Source organism: Periplaneta americana, chromosome 8 (genome assembly GCF_040183065.1).
Source record: "Periplaneta americana isolate PAMFEO1 chromosome 8, P.americana_PAMFEO1_priV1, whole genome shotgun sequence".
Classification (NCBI taxonomy): Eukaryota; Metazoa; Arthropoda; class Insecta; order Blattodea; family Blattidae; genus Periplaneta; species Periplaneta americana.
Window position 1 is genome coordinate 76093467 of NC_091124.1, and position 15352 is coordinate 76108818.

General features: G+C 33.7%; 1 non-coding gene across 1 annotated transcript; it reads right to left on the reverse strand.

The window, feature by feature from the left end:
• Nucleotides 1–5992: 5992 nt before the first annotated feature.
• Nucleotides 5993–6065, reverse strand: TRNAT-CGU (transfer RNA threonine (anticodon CGU)). The gene has a single exon. It is a non-coding gene; the product is annotated as a tRNA-Thr (tRNA).
• Nucleotides 6066–15352: the final 9287 nt, after the last annotated feature.

Below are 15352 nucleotides of genomic sequence, written 5' to 3' on the forward strand. Positions count from 1 at the left end.
AATAATAATAATAATAATAATAATAATAAGAGCTTTAATAAATTTCCGTAGATTTTACATCCTCCTCGCATATATTGTGTACTCTTCATTTCGTTTAAAGCAGCTACTTATAATGTCGACCGCCATGATCTCTATAGATTCCAGTCGACACTGAAATGGATTTGGTTACAAGGATGTTCGCAGCCGCTGAAGAGATGCGCCAATCGCCTGGGATGCTAGAGCATATGCGACAGTCGATGGTGCGTCGCTGTACAGTTTGTAGAGATCTTAGCGGTCGACATTTTGAAGAGTGCACTGTACAGTGAAGTGTTTAACAAAAAGTATGCGTTTTGTTCTAAGGTGTGTTTCATTACTCATGTAATTTTTGTATTGTTTCTATTACTGTTTATGATATTACAGTACCTACTTCAGAACTTAGTTGATAACTCTTTAATTTTTTCTTGTAATCTATCAGAGCCCAACTTATCACCGTACAAACGACATGATACAAGTAAACACATCAACAACACATTACTCAGTAATTAGTCACCAGAGACCATAGGCTTCTAATATCAAAACACTCAGCCAACATCTCTGATCAACCTGTGAATGTTTGTCGGTAGAGTTCTGATTCATCCTGTATATTGAATTTGCTATTCCCATGTCATAAAATAGAACAATCACCAGGATGTACATTGTCTAAAATGAATTTTTTTCGTAACGAATGTTACACTCTATGCCAGATGTCTTTGGAGCAGACCATAACAAGGGTCTCAATAGTTCTCATGTTGTCGCTGCCTCCCATTGGTTGGTGAGTCATTACTTAACTGAGAGCGTTGTAGACACTAGCGCGTGCATATCCTGGTTACGAGACGGTATTCAGAGACGCGTCCACTACTACAGTTCTATTGCGTCTAGCATCTGTGCGGTGTATGAGCAGACGACAGCAGTACAACTAGTGACTGATCCAAGAAGGTATGTTAAAAGGCATATTTCTTTAATTTTCACTTTTCGTTATATGAACGTAGTCGGTCACTTAATTCATACACAGACATTTAGTATCGTGTGAACCGCGCTCTCTTGCGTATCGTTCCGTTTATATCTGCTCCAAAGACATCTGGTATAGACTATAGATGGAAGTACAGTTGCAAGCTATTACTCCATGCATTTCTTTCATGGTTATAATACAGTCTACTATATACAGTCGCGAAGCTCAATACGTAGTAAATATGCAAACATTAGATAGTTGCTCCCACTAGGATCGCTAATATCGCCTCATTACAGGCAATGCAAAATAGTATCGTCACAGTCTATTGTTTCTAGCACCCTCAAAACACAAGCTTCGTGACTGTATATAATAGACTGTGGTTATAACGTGACTCCTTTTCCAGTCACCAAATGGCAGCATAGTTACACCGATGAAAGTTATCTTGGAAAGCCCATTACTCTGATTAATCTGTAGTATGCGATCGGTAGCTGAACGCATTCTGCCTTATTTGGTCGTCCTTTTCAACCATTTAGAAATGTTTCATGATAATACAAACAGCTGTATGAAATGTATTTAGCTAATAAAGTTGAGCAAATAATTGAGCCAATGTGTTCAATTATAAGAAGTAACTTACTTTCTCTGTTAGGATGGTTCCCACGCAGCAATAAATTGCAACAAGAGACAGACTCATAATATAGGTTTGCACTGCTAGTATTAAATCCACGGTATCTCCCCAGCTCTGAAAAATGTAAGCAGTCCAATTAACTCACGACTTACACTCTCCCGCAATAACAAAATGATCTCCTGGATTTAGAGGTGATCGCATATGTCTCGTGTTAATTTCGATTTTGTCCCATTGTTATTATCTTATTATTATTATTATTATTATTATTATTATTATTATTATTATTATCATCATCATCGTCCTTCCAGGTATTAGGCCTAGTGGTCTGTTACAGTCTCCGTCCATCTTTTCAGGGGGCGTCCCAAAGATAGTCTTCCATGTGGTATATAGCGGAGAATTTCTCTTGGGAGTCTGGAACGGTCAATCCTATTGACATGATTAAGCCATTTTTGTCTATAGTGGTTGAGATGTTCATAAATAGGTGTAATTTTCAATTCTTTTGTAATTAGTTCATTCCTTTTGTGGTCAAGTAAGCTGTAGTCGGCAGTCCTCCTTAGAAATCTCATTTCCGCAGTTGTTAGGCGTTGAACATCTGAGTTTCGGACACTACCATACATGAGAACAGGCCTTGCTAGAACTTTATATGATTTTAACCTGGTACGTTTTTGGGTTCTCGTGGTTGTGAAAACATGGTTGATGATTCATAAGACTCCATTAAAATGTTGACTATTTTCAGATATATCAGTAACAGGTAAATATGTCACATTATAACCCAAATATTTAAACGAGTTTACCTGTTCTAACGTATGGGTTCCAATGCAAAATTTACTCCTAACTGGCTCTTTACCTTGGAACGCCAATTTTTTTGCTTTGTTTGGGAAAATTTTCATATTGCAATTTTGTGCTATTATATTCAGGTGATGTATTGAGTATTGCAGCTCGTCTTCATTTGTAGTAAAAAGAACCTGATCGTCTGCATATAATAATATATCTAGAGTACAATTTCGGAAAAGCGGGATGTTTCCATGAATTGCTAGTCGCCAATGTCTGATGATGGAGTTGATATATATATATTGAATAAAAGTGGTGAGAGGGGGCATCCTTGACGAACTCCACAGTTTATCGGTCTCCATTCGGTATGTTCTGATCCAATAGTAATTTTGGTGATAATGTGGTTATATAATTCGTAAATTGTTATTATTATTATTATTATTATTATTATTATTATTATTATTATTATTATATAACAATAATAATTGTTGTTATTATTGTTATTTTTGTTACATTATTAAATAGGATATTCCCTATTAAAGTCTCATCTTTAGTAAGTTGACAGATCTGATGTAATATGAGCTCTGCGATCATCATGATGGAAGACTGAGCACAACAGATCATTCTAATGTAAATATAATTTGGACTAGTCCTAGTTAGACAAACCGTGGTTTGTTTTATTTTAGTTTCGGTGCTCGAAATGTGTTGCATTCCAATTATTAGTTCATTATAATTCGTCGTACAGGTCCCTTGCCCCAATAAAATAAACCAGATATAGAAAATATAAACGAAAAACATAAAAGAAATATTAATGACTGAATTATTCATTAAGAATGACCCAATAAACATAAAGGGATCAAAAAAATCAAATACATTAAAAATTGTAACATTGCAATATAACATATGATTGAAAATAATCATTACCTTATCTACGAATTATAGAAACCAAAATAGATAAACCCAAAGCTGATCGCATCATCATCATCATCTGATACATCTTTCCAAACGCATTTCAAGCAAAGTATTTTAGGATAAAAGAAAAGTAAAGCAAAATGTTAGACGGATATACAGGGTATTTCATAATTTCTATTACAAACTTCTATGGGTTGTAGAGGGGACTAAGTAGACAAAGTTTTGATTGAGAACCCATGTCCGGAAATGTATCCTTTCGATGCAAAATAAGTTCGAACATCGAATCGATTTCACACCTCCCACTTCACTAATTTAAACAGAAGACACACGATATCAGGGGACTGCTGTCCCGTCCTGTATTGCAAAATGACTGAATCAAAACTGATGTGAAAGCCGACTCCGTAGAATTGATTGTGAACAGAAGACACACGATAGTAGGGGACTGCAGAAGTCGCCCTCAGCCCATTTTGTTTGCGTACCTTGAAGCGGGAGATTTTAAATCGAATCGCTCTTCAAACTTATTTTGCATCGAAGCGACACATTTACGGCAAGGGTAATTATGAAACACCCTGTATACTAGACACTGTTTACCATGCTAATGTCGGAATAAAACTGAATAATTGTATACATAACGTTATTATTTATAATAATGAATTTCATATGAAGTACTCAAAGGAAAATACATACCACAACAAATGCAAACGCTGATATACAGAGAGTGATTTGTAAGAATAAGAAAATTGCACCGAGTGGTAACGATACGGCGTTATCCAGCTGGTTTAGAAACCTGAAAATAGTAAATTAAATACAATTAATGACATGTGAAAACTGCCTATACCTTAAAATGCAAGTTTTCCAGATTAGTGCTGCTATATCTTGGCTGCAAGAGATATTACCTACTTATGAATGGTCTAACAGCAGGAAGCATCGTGTAAGTTAAATATATGCCATCAAATTTCTTCTGTTTATTGCTGTTGTATTATAGCATTTTTAAAAATCAGTATTTTTTCCTCTCTTAAGAAATGAAGGTTAAACCTTTTTTGCACACGTCTTCAATGGAACGACAAATTTGTCAATGCTCACTTCTCATATACGATATTCTTTTATCAGATAACATTCACATAATAAATTGTGTTCATTAAAATTGCATTATTAAATATAGGCCCATAGGCCTTAGATAATATGCAGTATTATTCCATATTCCAGTATTATACGTAGCTTTAATATTATTTAAAGAATACTTACAGTAAGTACCTATACGCAATATACTTTTATTGACTTTGTTTTGCGAGGATTCTAATTGCTATATTCTACGCATTGCACTTAAATAACACTAATCTCCATATATTTCTTTCCTGTTAAAGTTGTATATTATGTAAGCTTGCTTGAATTACGCAATGCTGAATTTGAATAAGATAACAAAATTATTTTGTATTGCACTCAACATTCGAGGAAGAGAGAGACCTTTAACATTATATTTAAAATGTAATTTAATATAATTTACACAGTTACACTTGGTTTAACTTTTAAGCAAAATGTTAGACTGATATACAGGGTGTTTCATAATTTCTATTACAAACTTCTATGGGTTGTAGAGGGGACTAAGTAGATACAGTTTTGATTGAGAACCCATGCCCGAAAATGTATCCTTTCGATGCAAAATTAGTTCACACCTCCCACTTCACTAATTGTAAACAGAAGACACACGATATCAAGGGACTGCAGAAGTCGTCCTCAGCCCAATTTGTTTGCGTCCCGTGAAGCGGAGATTTTAAATAGAATCGATCTTCAAACTTATTTTGCATCGAAACGATACATTTCCGGACAAGGGTTTTTAATCAAAACTTTATCTACTTAGTCCCCTCTACAACCCCTACAAGTTTTTAATAGGAATTATGAAACATCCTGTATACTAGACACTGCTTACCATGCTACTTTAGTGGAACGCCATATTCAAATTTCAAGTTGGAATCTACTGGTAAAAGATGTGATAGTCTCATTTTATAGGTATAAGTAGTCGTAATTTGCTGTTTTTCAATGGAAAAGAATCTAAGTTCACTGCAGTGTGTATTGAATGATTGAGAAATTGAAGTTGACTGTACCACTGGAGAATAGAGATTTTCATTGTCTGATCTACGACTGTATCTCATGTCAGCTTAATTGCTTGGTGAAATAGTTAATATTTACGGAGAAAAATTCGCTCCAGCACCGGAGATCGAACCCGGGTCCTTGGTTCTACGTACCAAGCGCTCTGACCACTGAGCTACGCCGAATTCAATCCACAGTGCCGGATCGAATTCTCCTCCTTCGATGTTTCCCTTTGTGGCCTGACTCCAAGTTCGGCATATATGTGTTGACGTATATGTCCAATGTCAACTGCCATTATACTAGGAGCGCACTCAGCTGAGTGACCTGTTGGCCGGGAATCCGCAGTTATTACGCACTCCTATCTAAGAGAATGTTATAGATTATATTAATTTGTCCTACAGAATTTATCTGTAATATTGACACTTAGGGCCGTATTCATAGACATTTTAGAGCGTGCTTTCGGTGGATTATCATCGTTTTTCGTATTCATAAACCAGTGTTAGCGATAGGATATGATTTGAATTCTGTACTAGTAACCAGTGGATAGCCGGGGCTAGCTTAGTACGCTCGTAGCGCGTGCTGCGAAATGTCTATGAATACCACCCTACATATTTACGGAGAAAAATTCGCTTCGGCGCCGGGGATCGAACCCGGGATCTTGGTTATACGTACCAAGCGCTCTTACCACTGAGCTATGCCGAATTCAATCCACAGCGCCGGATCGAATTCACCTCCTTTGATGTTTCCCTTTGTGGCCTGACTCCAAGTTAGGCATATATACGTCAACACATATATTAAGTGTCAATATTACAGATAAATTCTGTAGGACAAATTAATACAATCTATAATATTGGTGAAATAGGATACGAGGAACACGAGTGGAACTTAAGTCCTGTCCTTAAACTTGGGGCAGTGGTTACTCAGCTATAGAAAGGTTGCACAAAATATTTTGTTTCCTTCTTGAATGGGATACCCATGCGAGTGGCGAAAGCTGTCATGTAAGGAAATGGCCATTCTGAAGAGAAATACTTCTGGGAGAGATAAATTCCACCTCCGGTTTATCGCTAAAAAGTATTCTTGCCTTCACTGTGTTTAAAATTAGGATTAATGAATTTATTTGCGAAGGTAATGAAGAAAAGAATGCGAAAACTTCTACAATCTAAGACAGACTTTACTACGAATTAGTGAGGTCAAGAAAAAAGGAGAGTTATTTGTTGATCTTCAGATAAATCAATATTTTGTTAATATTCAGATAAAACAATATTTTGAAGGACGGGAATTAGATTAAAATGAAATTCAGTTGAAAAATAACACTTGGAATGCTTACAATAACGTACGCAGCATTTTGGAAATAAAAGATTACACAAATATAAGGCGATAGTGCAGGATCTAATTTCTTCCTATCATGTAATGGGCTGCAATAAATTTTGAAGTTATAATTTCTGCACTGCCGCTTGGATTTTAGATGTGGAATAAGTCAAAAGTCACACAAAACTTACAATAAAATATAGAAATCAAATTAATTCAATTTTCCAAACATTAACAATTCCTCAGTTTTGTGGAGTAGCCTATATATATATATATATATATATATATATATATATATATATATATATATATATATAAGTCTATCAATTCTGTTCTGGATCTTTTCTCTTAGCCCTTCAAGATCTCTCTAAAGAGCACGGAGAAAGCTTCCTTCGAGACATTTCGCGAATGGAAAAAGAACATGGTGGCAAATAAAATAAAAATTTATTTCTGATTTCTGTTAGACACTGAAGTCATAAACATCAACCATTCAGTACATACAAGAATTAGAAGACAATAAAGTAGGTTTCACAGCGTACTTTTGAATTGGTAAGTTAACCAGGGGAATTTATTTTCATATTTTAGTAGGCAATAATAAATTCGAAAATATATTTAATCTTTTTAATAATATCATTCCGAGTATTTCAACATTTCTGCCCAATAAATAGTGGCTGATATAAGAATTGCGCGCTATCGTACTTAAATTTACCGTACCTAAATATATCTAAATTAATACAAATTTATCAGAGAGGAGAGAAAATATATATTTTATGCTAACCAGCTTAATTAATATGATCATACTTTATTACTGACGTATGAAAAGCAAGAAAATTTTGAAGTGATTATTATGAATTTCAGAATTAATAGTGTTTTCTAAATATTAATTTGCTTCATAAATAAAATATTTTGTAGTAAGATAATTTTACGACATACAATATGAATACTGTGGAACCAAGAGATAAGCCAGAAGCAGGTTCTTGCTGTAAATTCCCTTTCATCAGTTGTTTTTTCAATTGGAGACCTACCAACTACAGTATTAAACATATTGCGCGATTCACTAGCAATTTGTTCACGTCTTACGCTCTTTCTTATTAATGTAATAATTTCTTGGATTTAGAGATATTAACACGACAAGTTTCGTGTTTAATGTTTTCGTACCATTATTATTATTATTATTATTATTATTATTATTATTATTACCCATTGTTCTGTATGGTTGTGAAACTTGGGCTCTCACTTTAGGAGAGGGACAGAGATTAAGGTTGTTGAGAATAAGAGTCTTAAGAAAATATTTGGGGCTAAGAGGGATGACGTTACAGAAGATTGGGGAAAGTTACAAAACACAGAACTGAGCTCATTGTATTCTTCACCTGACATAATTAGGAACATTAGATGCAGATGTTTGAAATCGGCAGGGCATGTAGCACGTATGGGCGAATCCAGAAATACATATAGAGTGTTAGTTGGGAAGCAGGAGGGAAAAAGACCTTTGGGGAGGATGAGACGTAGATGGGCGGATAATATTAAAATGGATTTGAGAAAGGTGGAATATGATGATAGAGGCTGGATTAATCTTACACAGGATAGGGACCGATGGCGGGCTTATGTGTGGGCAATGAACATCCGGGTTCCTTAAAAGCCGTAAGTAAATAAGTTTATTATTATTATTATTATTATTATTATTATTATTATTATTTTATTATTTTTTATTATTTTTATATTTATCATTAAAAATTGATATCCTCAATTAAATTCTCATCTCTCGTAGATTGGTGTGTCTGATGTTGCGAGAGCTCTGCGATTGTCAAAAATGACTAAAGATTAGTATTTTCCTAAAAGTCTATAGCCGATACTGCTGAATGCTTGGTCGTACCATATCATAATGTGTATGTTTAGTAACATAAAGCAGTTGTCCCCCACCATTAAAGATAGAATACCTGATAACTTCTTGATGAAGACGTACACATCCGTTAATATTTTTCTGAATGCCACAATAAGTTTCTTGTTGGGTATCAAGACATTTCGTATCTTCCGTGCACAAATTATTATTCCACTGTATATGCAGTAAAATGTGTTTTACTATATCCAACTGAGTGCACGCGATGCAAATACAAAGTATATAAAGATACAGAAAACCGAAATACACCACTGCCCACTGTATGGACGCCATTACCTGAAAGTAAAAAATAGAATTTATACAAAATTATCAGTAACTCATTACTACAATCAGATATACTCTAACGAAGAATGTAATGTAAGAAAGAATATTAATGTTGAATAAGTCTTCTCGGGTTCTCACCCAGGTGAGTTGGAGATTTGCTTCCAAGCTTTCGATGGCTAGCTCTGCCATCTTCTTCAGCTGAAGAAGATGGCAGAGCTAGCCATCGAAAGCTTGGCTGAGAACCCGAGAAGACTTATTCTACTTCAAACGCCGGGAAAGCCTCCAGTCATACAACATTAAAGTTTTATGAAATAATGACATTACTAGTACTGCTGTACTGTTCAGGAACATAGACATTATGGGATAGAATGGAATGGAATTGAATTTACGGGAGAGGGGCATTATAATCCTGATTTAAGTGAGGTGAAATACGGACTCTTTAATGAATATATTTTCGTAATGTAGGAAAGGTTTCAGCCTCTTTCATCTTCAAGTAAACAAAGACGGAGAATTAAAGCCGATTTCACCAGAACTGAGTTAAGTCACACTTAGCTAATTCTTTATTAAATATAAATCCTCTTTTCAATCGTTCCGCGTTTCACCATTCCAAATTAAGAGTCATTTTGCTAATGACAGCTTATTATTTCAGTATAGTCAATAGAACACATTTTGAGGAAGAATCAAGCAGTTTTCATGTTTTATATCATAGATCAGCATATTTCAACTTCTTTAAACATGTGACACACTTAAGATATAATTTAAAATTCCGCAGCACATTCGTATAATCTAAATCAGTGGTTCCCAACCAGGGGAGACTTTTGAGGATTTTAGAGGTAATTTGTTTATTGCATACTTACTTGTGTCGCGTTCGCTAAATGTTGCCTCTTGTGAACTCATTATTTACTAAAATTTTCACTTAATTTTCCAACTTATTATGGCAACCTTTATTATTTTCATTTTCTCGGAGCACACCGGCTGATCATTCGCGGCACACAAGTTACAAATGTTTGCCATAGATGAACATGCAGAACCGATATCGATTTCAAGAGACCTTGAAAAAATTACGATCATAAAAACGTATGAGCTGAGCATTATAATTTATTAAATTGGTGTAAAAAAAAAACGGAAAGAGGATAAGGGGACCAATTTTTAGGACGATAAAATACCGCTTAAATTAGTGATAAAATACAAAAGCCGCAGTAGAAAACAAGAATACGGATGTGAGAAACAGCGTGATTTATAGCAAAAGAAAACAGAAATGTACTAATTAATGTGTTTCACAAACAGAAGACAGAACTTTAGTGAATAACTTTCATAGCTTATAATGCTTGAATTGTTGAGAATTATTATGTCGCTGAATATAGCTATGGCAAAGCCTTATGGTCCTTAACAAATCAGCATAAGATTAGTTTCCAGTGAGATGTGATTTTAGGGTACAAAAATTAGGTTAGTGAACGTATCGAAAACTTTACATTGCACAGGAATTATGTAAGACAATTATTGAAGGGTTCAGAGCCATAGTGAGCCAAGCGCCATTTATTAAAAACGGACAAAGCAAGGGTTATTGTTAAGTGAATGCAATAATTTAATGAATATTGACATATCATTTAGTTTTAATGTGTATACTTTATATTACTTGCTATATGTTTCCATTGAATTATGGTAACAATTTCATTTTAGCCCTTGTTATCTACGGTTTTAGTAAATGGCGCTTGGCCCACTATGGTTCTGAGCCCTTCAATTTTGCATACTGTAATTAGTGCTACGAAACTCCAAAATTTTATGTAAATAATTAATATACATGAATGTTAAAATATGTACCAAAGTATGGAAAATGTATTCACTTTTTGTCTCGGTTTCCATTCTATGTTGAATCTTCTCTAGGATTTCAAGACCTGAAGTTTTACCTAGGCGAAAACGGAGAATAATTTTTTTGTCGTCAAGTTCGGTAAAGAAGAATTTAGTTTTCTGTTACTTTTTTTTTTTTTTTTGCACAGGAAAGTCATAATTATCCACTCCTTTGTTATCAACTACATAATTCATTCCCAACCATTTTTCATATACTTAAATTAGCTGAGTGACAAAAATCGAGTCAAATATAAGTCTTACTTAGCGAGCTAGTTTATACTTTAAATGTGTGTTGAAATGAAAATTTGGCTAAGCCTTGCTTAAACTAAGATTTAACGAAGACTTAAATTTAAGCATTGATGGTGAAATCGGCTCTTAAATTACCTGAATGGCCAAAATCGGATCCTTAAATCTAAGTCTTGTTTATCGAATTAATCTGCCCAAAATGTGTGGTGAAATGCAAATTTGATTAAGTCTTACTTAAACCAAGATTTAACCAAAACTTAAATATAAGTGTGATTATGAAATTGTTTATTTAAAATTTTAAATCATAAACGAATTGTAAAATAATTAAATGTGATTGGTGAAATCGCCCCTTAGAAAGGTAGCCTCCCCGTTAGAGTTGTAACGTGTCTAAGTCCACCTCATTGACTTGCGTCAAAATTACACCACTTTAGAATAATACAGCTTTTTGTCATCCTTGCAATACAATGTACTCCAGTTACACATAACGGCAGTAGAGAGGTGGTTAATCTAATTTTTTAAAAGTTAAACGAATTAACACACTGACTGGCGGACGAGGTGAAGGCTCTGTAGGAAAAGCATTTGCGAGATATTAGTATTGCAGAGAGTTGTTTCCGATGTCTGGAAACGATTTTTGAAAGAATTGATGTGCGTCAGAAGTCACACGACAGCTGAACTGTGGCGCGAGGTGACAGACCAGTAGTGAGTGATCTCATAGTCAGGGTGCACGGTCTCTCTCAGCAACAATGCCCAAGATAATCGAGCCTTTTAGGGAGATGTGTATAACAACCCTTCCCGATGCGAAGTACAGTTACGTGAAAATCATAGAAATCTGCAAAAAACTTGATTTCGTTACTTCCAAGAAAGGTATCTTCTATGTACTTAATAAGAGTGGTAAAGTTAGGATGAGATTAATTCCAGATGGGGAAAAAGCGAATCCACTCCCCGCCCTCGCACCAAGCCGCACCCACAAACCCCTCCCGACATGATACAAATTAATCTTATTAAGTACAGAGAAAATGCCTTTCTTGGAAATAACAAAACCACGTTTTTCGCAGGCTTCCATTATTTTCACTTAAGGGGTTAGGTACAGTTTACCCCAGTAAAAGTTTGGAAATATTCAACATTTTTTCCTCCATTATTGTAGCTTGTTCAATTATCAAAATTAGTGTGTATAAAACACTGTCCTTCTGCTATATGAAAAAATATTTATGCGATTTAAAAATAATATTTACATTTTTTTTTTCAAATAAAAAATGGTGCAGTGCGGCGATGAAGCGTTTCCCTCATAACTCAAAAACTATCCAACATTTTGTGACGACACTTTTGTGTATTTTTGTGCATGTGATATCTACAATAAGATGCAAAATCACTTCTTTACCTTTGATAGACTGTCTGATAAAAATAAAATCATTTAAAAAAATATTTTCTTCTAAAACTAAAAAAAAAATATTTATTAAGCAATGTAATTGAAAGAGTATGATATTGTAAACATGAGTTTCAGCAATAAAATAAAAGAGAGAGAACATGAAACAATTAAAAGTGAACAGCTACCATTTTGAATTTTTAAAAAGAAAAAATATTTTTTTTAATCGTAAAAATATTTTTTTCATATAGCAGAGGAAGCAGTTTACACTTACCAATTTTCATTATTGTGCAAGATACTGTAATGGAGGAGAAAAATGTTGAATATTTCCAAAAATTTTACTACTCTAAGCAGTACATAACCCCTTAACTATAGTTAACATAGGAAAGAGTGGTAATGTACCTCTTCCAAAAAGGCTTGATTTTCTTGGGCATTGCTGCTGTGAGACACCGTGCACTCAGCCTACGAAATCACTCACTACTGGTCTATCACTTTTCGCCCACCACAGTCCATCTGTCGTGTGACTCCTGACACATATGACGTATACTGACAGTGTGATTAAAGCAATATAATTAATTCTGTTTATTTACTAGTTTTAGTTGTATGTGTAACGTTATTAATTAAGAATTATACTCACCTTGTCAATTATTTTTTAAATATTTTACATCTTAGGAATACTATGTAGCCTATAAGAATACAAAAACTGTTACCTGTGTGGCATACACTATTTCAAATGTGGGGCTCTGAGACATATCAAATGGATACCAGACTTGATACAGCAGTTCACGGGAGGCAATCAGTCGCACTGTTGAGTGAATGCAGTATATGATAACGTTGAAAATCATGTAGTGTTTCATAATTTTATGAATGCGAATTATCCATCCAGCCGCAGTCAACTTTCCGGTATTGGAATCTTTTTCAGGCAATTCGTCCCACGAAAAATATTTTGTTTGTTCAATTAAGTTTTCATATACATCTCTTCGGAGTCTGCAAGAAAAATATATTCTAAATATTAGTATGCTTCAATAAAATCATTCGTGTTTCGTAATTTCTGCATATAATGGCGAAGAGAGTTTCAATATTAATACCTTCAGCCGAGTCACAGAAATCTACGAATTCCAACTGATGTCATGAACTAATAATAATAATAATAATAATAATAATAATATTAATAATAATAATATTAAAATAATAATAATATTAAAATAATAATAATATTAAAATAATAATAATATTAAAATAATAATAATATTAAAATAATAATAATAATAATAATAATAATCTAGCCCGCAACGTATAATATTGCGTTTGTTTACTGCTGCACGATTCTAAGATATGTACAGTCGAATCACACAAATATTCATGCAGTAGGATATCAAGCTCCGGACACCCCGGTCTGTCTCATAGGACTTGACGTGCTTAATAACATGATTAACCATAACTTTTAAGTTATTTACGAAATTGTCATCATTTTAGAATCATTGTAGTTGCTAATAACTTACGATGGAATAAACATATTACATATTTATGCAATAGATTACGTATAACAATTTATATCTTTGTTATAGTTCGGTCATATTTACCAGTTAATATTTTACGTTTAATTTATTTAGCTTTATTTCAATCCATTCTCCAATATGGAATTTTAGAATGGGGAAATGCTTGTAATTCTAATCTCACTCAACTAATACTTAGTCAGAAAAGAATAATTAAAATATGCCTTAATAAACCAATTGATTACTCATCCGAGCTTTTGTTCACTGATTTTAATATTTTGAAAATTAAACAGATTTATTATATTCCCTTATTAAATTTCATTACATAAAAATCGTAATAAATGCAAATTGTATCATCATAAATGAGGGGGTCAGAAGCAAAGGGATGTAAGTGCACTTAAGTTATTTGTGAGAAAATGTGGTTGAAAGTACTAAAGATTTCTTAAATTCCGTGAATTTTATTATTTTAATTTTAGTGTGTGATGTGGTTAAAAGATGTACCCTTTTGGCACAAAAATTTTAAACGTTTTAGCTTTTCTTAGATGCACTTAACTCATGTTCTTAGAAATGTCACTTGTACTACTTTGCTTCTGACTCCCTCAAATATGGAACTAAAAATTCCGATTTTATACGACTAGAGAAACCAAAGTTTTCCACAAGCACAGCTCTTAGCCATGGTACCTACTTTGGTCCAAGGTTATATAATATAATAATAATAATAATAATAATAATAATAATAATAATAATAATAATAATAATAATGATAATAGTAATTGAAAAATACCCAAATTTGGAAAATTTTAGTATCAGAAATTTCAAAAATAGCGTTAGGAATTTAAATGTTAAAGAATATATGTTGATTTAATATGTGCGTCAAATTATCTTTGTTTGTGTTAAGTATGTGTTTAGATAACTCCCTAAGCACGAGCTTTTACTCCTTCAGGGAAGAATTAAGACTGTATTTTTGTAAATATTACTTTACTAACAATAAACAACAATAATAACTGAAGCTATATTAAATCAAGTGGACAATATCTTACATATTCTAAATGGGTTACCTAACGGACCAATTGTCACAAACCAAAAAACATAAATTAACACACTCAAGATCAATAAGTGGGTATGCAGTAATGTCGGCCACTATTCTCCTCCATAGCGGCCTGCATGGAATTACAAAATTAATATCGTTTGACGAGGTCTTCCTGTTTTAGATTTTGCAGTAACTGTATGCGGTACGGTTTCTTTCGCAATCGGGTTCGTAAAATGTTCCATACAGTCGGTTGCGGGATATCAAGTTCGCGACTGGCCGGTATGTTGATTTCCGAGGGCTACGAATAAAACTTACTCCATGTTTCATTAGAATAGCTTGCCGATGTCATCGCAGATTGCTTTGGTGACCTGGCGGTGAAGTTCCAGTTTCCAACCCCCTCCCCGGTGGTCCAATTTTGAGTTGGTATAATTGAATCATGTTTTGACTTATTTATATAGATAAGCAATTGACGGAACCATATATAAATTATTTTATTTTATTTTGTCCGCTTATTATTTTTTACGATTTAATAATAAT